This window comes from Bactrocera oleae, chromosome 4 (genome assembly GCF_042242935.1).
Source record: "Bactrocera oleae isolate idBacOlea1 chromosome 4, idBacOlea1, whole genome shotgun sequence".
In the NCBI taxonomy this organism is placed as follows: Eukaryota; Metazoa; Arthropoda; class Insecta; order Diptera; family Tephritidae; genus Bactrocera; species Bactrocera oleae.
The window spans coordinates 49,753,212-49,767,526 of record NC_091538.1 but is presented as its reverse complement, the minus strand read 5'-3'; positions in this window follow the sequence as shown (position 1 = coordinate 49,767,526).

Here is a 14,315-nt window from a genome sequence, read left to right as displayed (position 1 = left end):
AAGCAGTTAAATAGTTGGGCTTTTATTCGATTATACGAAAGCAAAATGGAAGCAAGCTTGGGAAGGTCATCAGCTTCAAGCTTGAAATTTTTTCATTATTACAGATTAAATCAGTTAGAGTAAAATTGATTTTTTGCCTAATTAAGCTTTGAGGAGCTATTGTAAATAAATTTTAAGGGACAGAATGAAAAGAGTGATGAATTATGTCATTTTAAATATTTTTGCGTAGCCTGTTTGAACCTAGAAATATTATATAATTTACCTATGCAATTTGCCGACTGCAATTTAATATATTTATAGCTAAATATGTCATGATGTGATTTACAGATTATTGTTAATAAAAATTCGCAGCGCTTAGAAATATTTCTTTAAAATAGAAATTCCCATTTTCGCATAAATTATTAATATTTTAAGCTTGTTTATGAACAATGAAGCATTTTAGAAAAAAAGCGGCGACCAAGTAAAGCAGATCAACACCTTAACGACACAATAGAACTCTCACACGGTGGATGCGTGTGTAGAGGTAAAGTTATTTTTATGTGTACAGGTAAATATTTGTCGCGGTATAACGGTAACACCACACCGTTCCAAGAAGAAAAAATCTTCGCATCGCTTATTTATTACAACATGCCAAGATTTAAAGCAATCCGATACAACTGCAATTCATTGGTTTGTGTGCATGTATATCTGCGAGTATTTTGTATGTTTATGTGACTATCTTTCGCAGAATACTTTTTCAATGCTCTGCAGACATTTAAATCATTTTTGTCAATTGTTTCGACACCTAAGAGTATCCTAATAAAGAAACGATGGGTTCTTAACACTCTGGATGACTTTTGGGCTGTTGCATCTGAATATTGACAAGATTTAACATATGTGAGTATATATATATAATATGTAAGGTTGTGTGTATATTTTTGCTTGTATATATTCGGGTTTTTAATCGTGCTCGCACTTGTATTCTCTGGAATTCGATAGAAGCCACATTACTAAAATATTTCTATCAGCCGTGACCACTCACTAATCATAACTATATGTGCCCATGCTCACTTGATGTGTTGGAAGAGATATTGAAAACATAAAAGTCTGAATCCGTTGTTTCATGAACTCGTATTGCAGTTACGTTATCAATCATATTTTAAACGTACTCGTAAATTCACATTCTAACATTATAAGCATTGGCAAATTCATATATTATATAATATTTCCTTTGTTGCGCCTTATTGCCTAGAGACGCATATACTTCTCTAATTTAATAGTTTTGGTGAATGCATATTTTTATGAGTGGAAATGTATTTCGATTGAAGTGTAATATGAAAAATACCAAAAAATAGCAATTTTTAATCATACCAAGTTCAAGTTTGTAAAATACGGTGACTGACAATTTTTCATGTCTACTAAAATAAAACATTATGTTATATAAGCAGGAGTGTAAATTTTGAAAAAAAAACGCTTTTTTCGGCTGCACCGAATAACATATACACAATACCCTTCACAAATAAAAAAGTTTTCCGAGTCGGTAAGAATTGTGCTATAATGATTTACTTAAACAGAGTGTGATTTAAAAAAACTTTATAACATATTCTGAGCGGCTTAGCCCTCGCTTGATATTTGTAAGCTTAAAGAGTTTTTTAAACTTGTTTTATTGAAGTAAAAAAATACATAAATTTTTTGCAAAATTATGTGTATGGTATAAAGCAAGGTCTGCTTAATATCTTTCAACTTTCAACATTTCTTTACCTTTCAGCTTAATCCTGAATACATTTGTTGTTGCTATGTCGATGTATACAAATGACATCCCACACCAATTCACCAAAAATTAAAACAAAAACGTAAATATTTTATATTCTTGCAACATGTTGCTACATAATAGTTTTGTTCAGCTAACGGTGGTTTGTATTACCTAAAACTAATCCAGATAGATGTGGAGTTATGTATATGTAAATGATCGGGATGACGAGATGAGTTGCAATGCGAATGTCTGTTTGGACGTCTGTTTGTCCGTCAGTCTGTGCAAGCTGTAACTTGAGTAAAAATTGAAATATCCTAATAAAAACTGGTACACGTGTTTCCTGGCAAAAAAGTGAGGACAGGATCGTAGGTGAGCGTAATTATACCACTGCCACGTCTCCATCCCCGCCATTTAGCGAGACAGTTGTTGTACTTGTACATATCTTCCAAACCGCTGAAGCTAAATAAACCAAACTTGCTGAGAAGAAATATTTTTATTTATAAAAATAATACCTCATAAAACAGCACCTCCTCTCGCCAGATTTTCTTCATAAAGCTATACGCATTATTTACTTTCTGCTATTTTAATTTCAAAACAATCGATACAGTAGTTTTGTTTTTTTTTCTTTAATTTAAAAAATCTACGTTTTTTAGGCTTTTGACACTAGTTGTGCCCTTTAACATAAATGAAAAGTAAAATATTAAATGGATTTCTTCTATGGACTCATCATATCAAAGCTGTTAAAATGAGCTTCAATCGACTAACATTTTACCTTCAATATGCATTTTATTTGCTAATAGACTTTATTATGTCTCCGTCTGAACTGTTTTAAAAGAGGATTTTTTAAATTGCTACTGGTTTTTAAGTTCTTTATATTCGTTCGACTTTCATTAATTTACCCGGCTCTTAATTCTTATCAGCAGTTATTTATACGGAATTTTAAATAATTTGAACTTTTTTGATTGTTGTGCACTAGTAAGGGATTTTAATAGTAAGTAAGTTATGAACGGTTGTAAGTACATTTTGAAAGCTGTGTGCGGTGGCTACTCACAACAGCACGAAACTTTTTGTGATCGCTCGGCGATGGTGTGCACACACCTCTCCAACATAAACATACGTACATACAATAAATAGAAAGAGAAGAAAGTGTTTTCTTAAGTTTAAAACCGTTGAACAACAATTAATAACTAAATACATTAAACGCTTCGAAAGCCCAACTCTTCTATGATGTATTTGCATATAATATTATGGGGAATTTCAATTAAAAATTCATAATTAAGTTTAATCCGTTAATACAGATGAAGGAAAATATATGAAAATGGAAACATTTATTTGACAACCCTGAGTTAGCTACAGCTAAATTCCTGTAGCTACAAAATCTAAAATTTCCCCCCACATTCACTACTCAAAAAAATGAGTAACGTTGACGTTATAGTTTGCCGGAAATAGTTAATATTAACTGACTTTTTTCTCCTGTTCACCTCACCTCTTCAACAAGAAAGAAGAAGTGAGTCCATAGGTACTTGTATAGTATAGGCGAACACTCTTCGTATGGATTTATAAGTGCTTTCTAATAATAATATAAGCGTATGAGTGTGTGACTGCTGAATCACCAATCACAAACTTTCTTAACACCTGTGTCAGCAAAAAATCGAAAAATTCTACTAGAATGACAAGTTTGGCGAACTGACATGAGTGTTGAGCGAATTCATACGTCAACACATACGCAACTTCTCAGATACAGCTGATGAAGTAGATTAGTAGCATAACACTAATTTTCGGACATTGACAAATGGCGGTGTGCTGCCTATGTGTCCTCCGTCGTTGATTGCACAGAGGAAGCAAAGTACGAGTAAATGAAAGTCGAAAATCTAATCCTGTGTTGGTTTAAATGAAACCTAATCAAAGTAAAATAAATGAAATATGACTTTGTCAGATTTTTTAGCGCGTAAATTTGCACCCTCACTAAGAAGCTGCTTATTCGTTGGAACAGCCGATATCGGACCACTACAGCATATAGCTGCCATACAATTTGAGCGATCAGAACAAAGTACTTGTATGGAAACCTCTATGATTTGACGAGATATCTGCACGAAATTTGGCACAGGTTAATGCCTAAGGCAATGGTGGAATCTAATAAGAAACAGTTCAGATCGGATCACTCTAGCATATAGCTGTCACACAAATTGGCCGATCACAATTCTTGTAAGAAATCTTTGAATTTGTGAAGGGTATTATAACTGCGGTATGTAAAGGAAGTTAATCCATATGAAAAAGGCGTAAAGTTGTTCAGAATTTAATTTGAACATGTATATGTGCAACGCAGTGAATATTATATATAAGCACATTAACCTCAAATGAAGTGCTAAATTCTGTGGTTAACAGTTTTGTTAATTTCGGAAGTTTATAAATAAATGGTTCAAGTATAATCCTAGGTTAGTATAATGACTAAATGAGATATGATAATTTTATTTTCGAATGTAAAAAAATTCTGGCTTAAAAATTAATGGACTAATGTAGGTTTACCAAAGACGTTCTAGTATATTCTATTCGTATCAACTGTTAAGTTAATATACTATAAGTTTCCCGCAATAGATTTATCTGATGTTCACATAAACATCATACAACCATAAGCCGCCCTCTATCAACGATTAATTGTTGTTATCAACGCCTTTGCATAACCAAATCATGTTCAGCTAATATTAAAAGTCAAATCGGTAGCTTTTATTCATAGCATCATCCGACATGGCGTATAAGTAATATGAAAAATTAAAATGTATTTTCCAAACGGCATGTAAATATATTTTAAGGCGACATAAGATCGTCCGTCTGTTACAACGTAAAATATTTTGCCGTTGCTAAAGTTGCAGTTAGAAAGTTAAGAATTTACCAAACCCCCTCTCAAGAAAGCAACGGTATTTTAAGGCCTTTCAGCGTTTGTCTTTTCTAAATATGTATATTTGTTTATCTGGAAATATATCTGTGTAATAACATCATTTTATGTAATATAAAATTCAGATGCTTTGCTCTCTTTTCACTTAAAATTCATTCAAAGGCATTTGTCTCCGAACCCGAAGCCAACTACCGGTAATTGTAGACTGCATGAAAGCGACATTCCATATACTATCTATAAGAGTTAACAATCGTTCGTCTACGGATATTTACGGTTTCCTCGGAAGCTGTCACAATTGCCGGCTGCCTGTTGAGCGGCGACTTCTGGCTTATTGTCTGGTTGCTTGTTGTTTACACTGATTTTGTCACTTTCTACATTTGTTATTGCTATTGTTGTTGCCTACGGGTAAAATCACAACAATAATGCAACGAGGCATATGAATACTGGTGACATCTCTTATAAAACATACATACACGCCATACATATGTATACACACTACATACATACACTTATAAGTCCCATTTTTTCAGGTATATATCAGTTTGTGTCTGTCCATAGCTAGGAGTGTTTTTTGTATGATAATTTAAATATTCTTGAGAACTTTTGAGTGCGGTTGTAAAGAATCTCTGGGTTATTTTAATCGTAAATATTCACCAACAAGATTCTAGTTACAGTTGGAAAATAATTAGGGAAGAACGACTAATAAGCTAAACTTGCATTCTGAAGAAATGGGCGTGGCGCCGCCCTCTAAAAGGTTTAGTGTACATATATCCTTCTGAAGCTTTGATAATTAAATTCGCTCGGAACAAATACCTTAAGCACTCCTATCGACACTGTAAAAATGGATGGAATCGAATAATAACACCGCCCACTCCCCATATAAAGGTACTGTTAAAAACTATTAAAAGCGCGGTAAATCAATAACTAAATGCATCAGAGGCATTAAATTATACATCCAGAATAATACAAGAGGGCTTTATATGAGCCGTTGTCAAAATTGGACGATGTCAACCAAATTTGGTATGTAGCAATACTTTGACGTTCCAATGTCGAAGTGTGGAGATGAGCAAAAGTGGTTAAATCGGACTTTTGCAGTATATAAATTTAGCACCAATGAATGCATGAGGTTAAACCTGTGCACGAATACCCCTTTGAAGTGTGCCAGTTTGTGAATAAAAATTGTCCAAATCGGGCCAAAACTATTCAAACCCCAGATTCCGTAAATGTGGACCGCAGAGCCTATGATTGAGTTTTTGCCGAAGGAGAAAAACTTTCTTGATACTAATTCGTCTGTATGTTAAAAATGGGTTGAATCGGGTCAATATCGTTTACGGGTACTATATTTTACTGTTATAAAAGTAATTGAATCTATGAACAACAATATAAATAAATAAGATATCAATTTGATTGTAAACCATAGTTCCGTCGAACAATGAATGTTGAATTCTTTCACAATATTTTTAGTAAGAAGCTTTGCTATCACCTGAAGGTATTAAATGTTCGGTTACATCCGAACTAGACCTTTTTTACTTGTTTTCGCTTGATTTTATATTAAACACGAGACTGTGGACTTCGAATGATGCAGCTGATGTACACCGAAGCCATAATTAAAAAAAATATTAGTTGTAGTAAAAAGAAATTTATTATTTTTTTAATAGATGGCGTTATTTAACAGTTTCTGGCGTTGTATAAGTCCGATCTGGTTCGGCTAAATGGCGTTAGAAAGATGACATTTCGTATTAAAAAATTTTTTTGACAGTTTTGCGATTGGTTGATTTAGTTTTGTTTATGCACCCGTCAACGATGAATACTAGCAAAGAGAAAATAGCTATACTTGTACATAAAAAACGCAAGCCAGGTGGCTGAAAATGTGAATATCATTTATGAACCTGATACTGTAACAGCCAATTATGGGCAAAAATCTATTTGGAACCATTTAAATGAGGCTAGAAACAAAAAGTAATAATTAAAGTATTCAATTTGATGCAAAAATAAAATATTAATAAATAATATTATTTTCACATGTTATATATTCAAGATGGGTTTTTATCACTGAGAAGAAACACTCTTTTACTTATGTTGGGGGGAATAAAGCTAAACTAGGTAATATAAATAGCGGAAACAAATAATTAAGAAATAGTACAAAAGTTTTTGTTCATTCTTTTGGCTAAGTAAGTAAAATAAAATAGGTGGAGATATTCTAAATTTATCTTGAAAACTTTAAAGTTATAAGCATGTCTAAGCACATTTTCTATAATATGAAAACTGTGTTAGCTATTTAGACCAAGATTTGCAAAAGTACGAATTGGCTTTTTGTTAGGAAATTTTTAAATTTGAATCTCTCTTGTGCTTTAAATAATTTTAGCGCGAAAATATTTTATAAATGTTTATGGCTTTCAAACGAAACTATTCTAATATTTTTTTTACATAATTCATTACAACACAGTGAACTACGAAAAAGAAATGACTTTTCAATCAATCAACGTCACACACATGCAGCCTTGATCTCATTTCCGTTGATATGACTCGCTTATGCTTTCGCGAAAGTAAATTCTGCGACTGATGCATTATTTATATACTTCGAATTTGAAATGAGGAAAAAATCCTTATAATGTACAAACAGAGAATCATTTGAAATAACTTTGAAATTGAACGATCAGAATATCTAGCCACAGCCAAATGTAAGACTCTCAAATAACAAATAAATATGCTTCATCCAAAGAAACCATAGAAGAACAGTCTATTAATGGTTCTTCAAAACCTCCTATTTTATTTATTTATGATAATTTTAATTAAGCCTTCATTTCAAAATAGAAAAAGTCACCTTAAGTCCAGCTGTCACTCATTAAAAAATGCATTAAGCGTTAAAAAGTTTGAATATTTTTAATCAAACCCAAACGCGAAATGAGGTACCAAGTAAACGCTTGTACTAAATAAACCTGTAAAAGACAAAACCCACACACTTCGACGCAAATTTGCACACATTTAATTTCTTTAAATTAAAAAAGTGCGAATAAGTGGTGAAAATCGTGGGTTAATCTGCGCATTCTCCAACTTAATTATGTAGTGAATTATATACATATATGTATAGATGGCTGTGTGCTGTATAAAGAGTATTGACGCAGCGAAACATCAGTACGTATACGTAATGAGTATACATCAGCACCAACACCTTAAATTTGTTGTACGTTATTGTGATTATTTTTGTTGTATTGGCTTGGCACAACAGCTGCCTGTGTGTATGCAATATTCCACAGCATCCATACACCTGGACTACGAAGAACAACGTGCATGCCTCACATCACATACATATGCAAACATACTCAAATACTAATGTACGATAATGAATTGCATAAAATCCTCTACAGGTGATCGTTAGCAGCATTGTGCATAAGCACACACATACACACACTATATTGTACATACAAATAAATTTAAATTCAGTAAAGTGAAGGAGGCTTTACGAAATTTACATTAAAAATGTTGCGTAAGAATTTAATATACATTATTTGAAGAAACAGCATTGTTCAATCCTATTAATTTATATATTTCATAAAATGGAAAACCCAAATGGAAGGAAATCAATATATTTCATATATTGCAACTAAGGGAAGATCTAAGCTAATGATAGCTCACACATTAACCGATATATTCGGTAAAGTGTGTCCTAAATAGCAAAATCTTTATATAATATATAATATATGTAAGCAAAAAAAGTTGCTAATTGAATTTTACTCATGCAAATTTTGGCATTACGACAAATCAGTAGATTAGTAAGATAACTCACAGAATGACCAACCTTTATACCATAAGTCAACCGGATAGTGGAAAATCCTTATATTAGGTATGGGGGCTAGGAGAAATATTGACCCGATTTTGGTATGAAAATATATTGTTAGCAGAAAACGATACTTCTTGAGTTTCATTGAGATAACTCGCATATTGAGCGATATACGAGGTTCGTTCAAAGGAAAAGGTGAATTTCGATCGCGGGCTGTGTACATTCGATTATCGATATTCATTATCATGTGCTTTCATTAGGAGCCAATTTCGATTAGTAGTTTGCTTTTAACAACAGAAAATGTTACTCACGTTTTTGTGCGCTCTTCGATTAATGACTTTTGAAAGAAATGGATCAAAGAATATGTATTAAATTTTGCGTTAAAAATTAAATAAAGCGCTGCAAGGCACTTGAAATGTTGACATTCGGTGAGTCCACTTTGTCTCAACAAAGTATTTATAAGTGGTACAAGCGCTTTACAGAAGGTCGAGAAGGTGTTGATGACGATGGGCATCCTCAAGCTGCGACCATGTCAACAAGCGAAGAAAACAGTGATAAAAAATTGTTTTTGAAAATTGTCGAATCACTACTAGGGAAGTTACAGAGGATATTTGGTACTATAATCGGCTCATGTCATTCAGTTTTCCCAAATGTTTTGGATATAAAAAATGTGGCAGTTAAGTTTATTTCGAAATTTCGATAATGCACCAGCTCACACATCAATGCATATTCGTGTTTTTTTGGCCAAAAACAAAACCGTAATCATGCCTCAACCACCGTATTCACCAGATATGGCTCCCTGCGACTTTGACTTTTTTCTTATTTCCAAAACTGAAGAAATCAATGTTTTGCTACAATTAATGATATCAAGTGAGAATCCAAGAAAGAGCTGACAGCCTTAACGAAAAGCGCATTTCAGAAGTGTTTCGAGGATTGGAAAAAGCGTTGGCATAAGTGTATTATATCCGAGAGGGATTACTTTCAGAAGACAAAATAGATGTTGATGAATAAATAATCAAAAACACTTTACTCCTTTGAACACAGCTCGTATATATTAAAAAGTCTACCGGAACTTTGAAAATCCTAATGATCTCTATGTTTAATTGTTATATCTTAGAGATTGGCCGGCGGTGCCACGCTCATTTTACAATTTTGAAACCGGCTCCTATAAATTCAATAAAAGTATTCAATAACAAAGTATATACGGTTCAAGAGTTAAACGGCGTCAAAATATTGCTTCTAGCACTGTTTGAGTCCGAAGTTATATAGACTCAAACCAATCATCCAATATAAGACAAATGTTTAGAGTTAAATTATCATTAATAAAAGAATGCGTTATTCCGAAGTAATGATTATTCTAAAAAATACGGAGTTACCATGCATACATATTCTTCTCAATACATTCATGTTTGATTCATTACGCCCCTACAGATATACACGCTTATAAACTTTTTAGAATTATCATCAATAAAATTCCATAAAAAATAGAGTTTCAATAAACTAAGAGGCTACAATGAAATAAAAATCACCAGCGGCCAGCTGTAATAATTAGCAAAGCAAAGTGCCGAAAATTGCATTCAATATATTATATTATAGGTATGTATTGCGAAACAAACGCAATACCGCGCAAAATTATTAGTGGGATTTATATATCACCAGACTTAGGCAGTCAATGGCCCAAAATGAAATGAAAAAAGAACTGTAAATGCAATAGTCCATTCGTTTGAATTTATATTCATTTTCCAACGTCAATTTTATGTTTTGTATGCCGCTTTGTAGTTTCCAGTGCAGTGTGCCAATTTCTTGGTAGCGCATCAGCTTTTCTTTTACTCTGCCATATTTTCGAGAATCTTGCTTCTTCAAAATCATAAATGCACAAATAACAGTGAGTGAAAATTTGCCGCGATTTTGTTGCCCCTATCAATATGCAACTTTTTGTTAAGTGTTGATCTAACGTAGTCGCTAACAGCGTGCCTTTCCTTTTCCATAAACCATTATTTGATGCACTCGAATGCTTTGCTAAATTTGGAGCAGAAATAGTAAATGTCATTATGGTTTTTACAGGTTGGAAAATTTATATAGATTTACAATGGTCACTAGTTAGTTGGACGTAGAAAGCTAGATAATCGACAGTTCATATTTTCGAACTTCAAATGGCTGTAATATATGGCACAAAATCAGATGTAGCAAGTAATGGCTGATAAATCGAATAAGCGTAATAGAAAAAGAGCTTACGCTTTCCTCCTATTTGTATTAAAATTTATAAAGGCAAGAAGTTACAAAAAATAAAGACTTGTTTCGTACAAATTTCACCGACATCTCTTATTTTGTTACCTTGGCTAACGTGGCTGGTAATTTCGTTAAATCACCGTCGTAGTTGTACATTGTATCAGTGGAATGTAATGAACCTTAATAGGTAACACTTTGTCTTCAAATTCAATTACAAGTATTTGCGAAGCTCATACTTTTTATTATAAAGCTTATTAAAGTCAACAAAAACAAGAAAACCCATTAACTTCGGCTGCAGACTTGCACTTTTATATATGGTATGTACTTTATATAGTTTCGGACGTTTCCTCTTGTAACATTGTGGTAAACTTAATATACCCTTTTCAGGGTATAATTAAGACAATAGAAAAAAACCCGCAGAATGCGTCTTTAATTCTGCTATTTATATCAAGATCATAAAATGTAGCAGTAAAAGTTTTAACTTGATAATTTATGAAATAAAGAACATTTGTTTAAAATATCTAGAATTTTCTTTTCTTTCTGTATGATTTTACGATGTTTTGAACAAATTTACGCTGAGTAAACACATATTTTTGCTTAACAGTCAAAATAATAAAACCATTTTTATTATTATTCAGGATGCATTGGTATGCAAAGATTACAATTAAATATAAAATTCTTTGTATAACTACTTTTACTGTCATGTCGACATAAAATTTAATATTTGATATTTCCTTAATATTGTTTGGCTTTGATTTTCTATTGCATTTGGCAAGTCATTAAATGCATGCTTGCGGTTTCTTAGTAAACATTTCTATATGTATGCATATATATAATATATATACAGCAATGCGTATATGTGTTATAAAAGGGTATGTGTCATTATGAACGTAAGGCTATGGCACTTTTCTAAAATCTCGACAATGATTGACTTTGTTGTCTTGTAGGTAATTAATTGTAAGAAAGGAAGAATTTGGAAGGAATGTTTTCTCTGTGTAAGTGCAGTTGGAAATTTTAGGAATTTCTCAGTCGGATTACGGTATTGTAAACAGCAGATATTTAAATCGATTAGTAGACAAATCTTTACTAGAGACAAATATTCCTGGGGGAGAGACAGTTAGTCGATTAGTTTTTCTGAGATTCTTTACATAAAGAGTTTCCATATAATGGGTCCAGATGAAATTTTCTGGCAGTTCATTTTCTTTTCTCCCTTCTGTGACTAAAGATAATAATTGTATTCCTGATTTTTAAGCGTCAAATGATGCTCTGTGATTATAAGTGTTAATTACTATACCAATCAACAAAATTGAAATACCATAAACCAACAAAATTTTAAATGCATTTAATAAAATTTGATCACTTCTCAGTTGGGAATTTTAAGAGTATTTTATTTAAAAACTGTAATAAATTTGCAATAAAAGCCGACTACTGTATTGTTTTAATACCACTCACTTGCAACGATCCTCAATTTGTTGCAGAGTGTTGTCGGATAATTTTTTTGGAGCAGTTGATTAACTAGATAATACTTGTCTACCCTCTAAATGAGGTCAATGAAATTCAAAAAAAGAAAAAACGTTAACTTCGGTTGCACCTGCTATGTGACCCTTCACAAATACAAAGGCTCCTTACAAGAACTTTATTCCGATCGTTCAATTTGTATGACAGCTATATGATATAGTGATCTGATCTGAACGTTTTTTCACGGAGAATACATTGTTGTCTTAAATAATAACTCGTGCCTAATTTCGTGAAGAGACCTCGTTAAACGAAAAAGTTTTGTATACAAGTACTTGATACCGATTGTTCAGCTTGTATGCCAGCTACATTATTTGGGGTGATTTGTTTCTTTACATATTCAGATAAATACATGTGTCAAAGATACGACTCAAAATTTCGAGTTGAAATCTATTAAATCACAAAAGTTATCGGTCACTGGGAGTGGTGGTGTTAAGCGCGCTGGTCCGCTGCGTCATTTTTAAACGCGTTTTCTCAAAACCAGGCAAGTAGGTGGAAGTCCCACAAAGCGAATAAATTGATCAATCGCCATCAGAATTTTGCGCATCCGTGGTACTAGAATTTGCGAGAAATATTAAAAATTAATAAAAAAAAAAATAATTAGTATTAGGTGCGCAACTAAGTTTTCGCTGTGTTCTTAAATGAAAATGCAATTATATTATGATGACGATTATTGGCAAAAAATCGGACATATTCGCACAACCAAAAGTATACGAGTATAACACATAGAAAAAATCACTAATGTGAAAATGTAGTTTCTTTTAAAATGTCTAGAATAAGTTTATCGCATTTTGGATGTATCAAAATCGATCACCGCTAACTGCTGGAGCCATATATTGGCAAATAGCGGGAACTTAGTAGCGTACTTAAAAACAAAAAAGCAGAACCAAAAATCCATTTATTTTTTCAAAAGCTTTTAATTTTCGTATTTTTACGTTCTAGTACCACGAATGCGAAGTCGCCGTCGACCTGCTGCCATAGTCCGGCATCCCCCACCTACTTGGATCAACATAAAACAAAAGCTTCAAAAAAATAAAAGCTTCAATAAATTTTTTCCGATAGCTCTGCGAAAATTTCATCCTTTTCCCTTTTGTACTTTATTAAAAAATGTAATAAAACCGGAAAATTAAATGAGGCAAGAGTTACTACATTCATGGTACATGACTGCGTCTAACCAAATTAAAAGTCGTCACTATCAACCTTTCGCCCATTCGAAAATCATGACGTTAGTTTACATTAATTATGAATAAAAATTTCATGTTGTAAAATATGCTAAAATTAATAAGTTTTATTGTTACTTAGACGCCATGGCGAGCTATATGACATTTACAAAATATTTCCATTTTCAGGTGAACTAGCTGAAAAGAGCAACTGAATGCACAGCATACTACACATTTTCAAAATTTCTTCTGGCAATGTTACTACGCGCACGAGGAAATGCATAATGTCGCTCATACGCCATGTTGAGCTGTGGATTCTGCGATAATTTTACATAAATTGCTGCTACAATTGTGTTTATTGATATGACTTAATTACAAAATGAAATCTGGACTATTTTGAAAGAAAGTATATATGTATATACAACTATTTGTATAGAAATCGAAGTTCATATGTTTACTTATACTATTTCAAATATGTATGTACTGATAATATATATTGATAATTTTACTAACTTGAGTAAAAAATTAGTGTATTGGAAATAATTGATTCAACACTTATTTGTAGTTTTAAATATTAAAATATAGTGAATTACTCACAAACGCCCTCAATAATTTACAGTAATAAAACTATTTTGCTTTACTTAAAATGTTCAAAGATCAAACTTCAATTCGGTATAACTACATATTATATAAGCATATGTATATATGAATATATAGGCGTGTTATAATGAAAAAAAATAGAACGCACTTGCATTAAAAGTGTTCAGTTGCATTTCACCGCAAACGTTATTAGAATCTGCGGGCGCCTGCTGCTAAGCCAATTTGTTGCAGCTTTTCCTGACTTGCTTCTATTCGCTCAGCGTCAGAAAGGATTTTATTTCATTTTGATAGCCTTTGCCGCTAATAATATGGTATATTACTTTATAAACGGGCTTCAAATGTGGTTAGTATTTATTGCGTCTTAAATTTTATAAATTTATATTTAAGGTTACTTAGGGAATATTG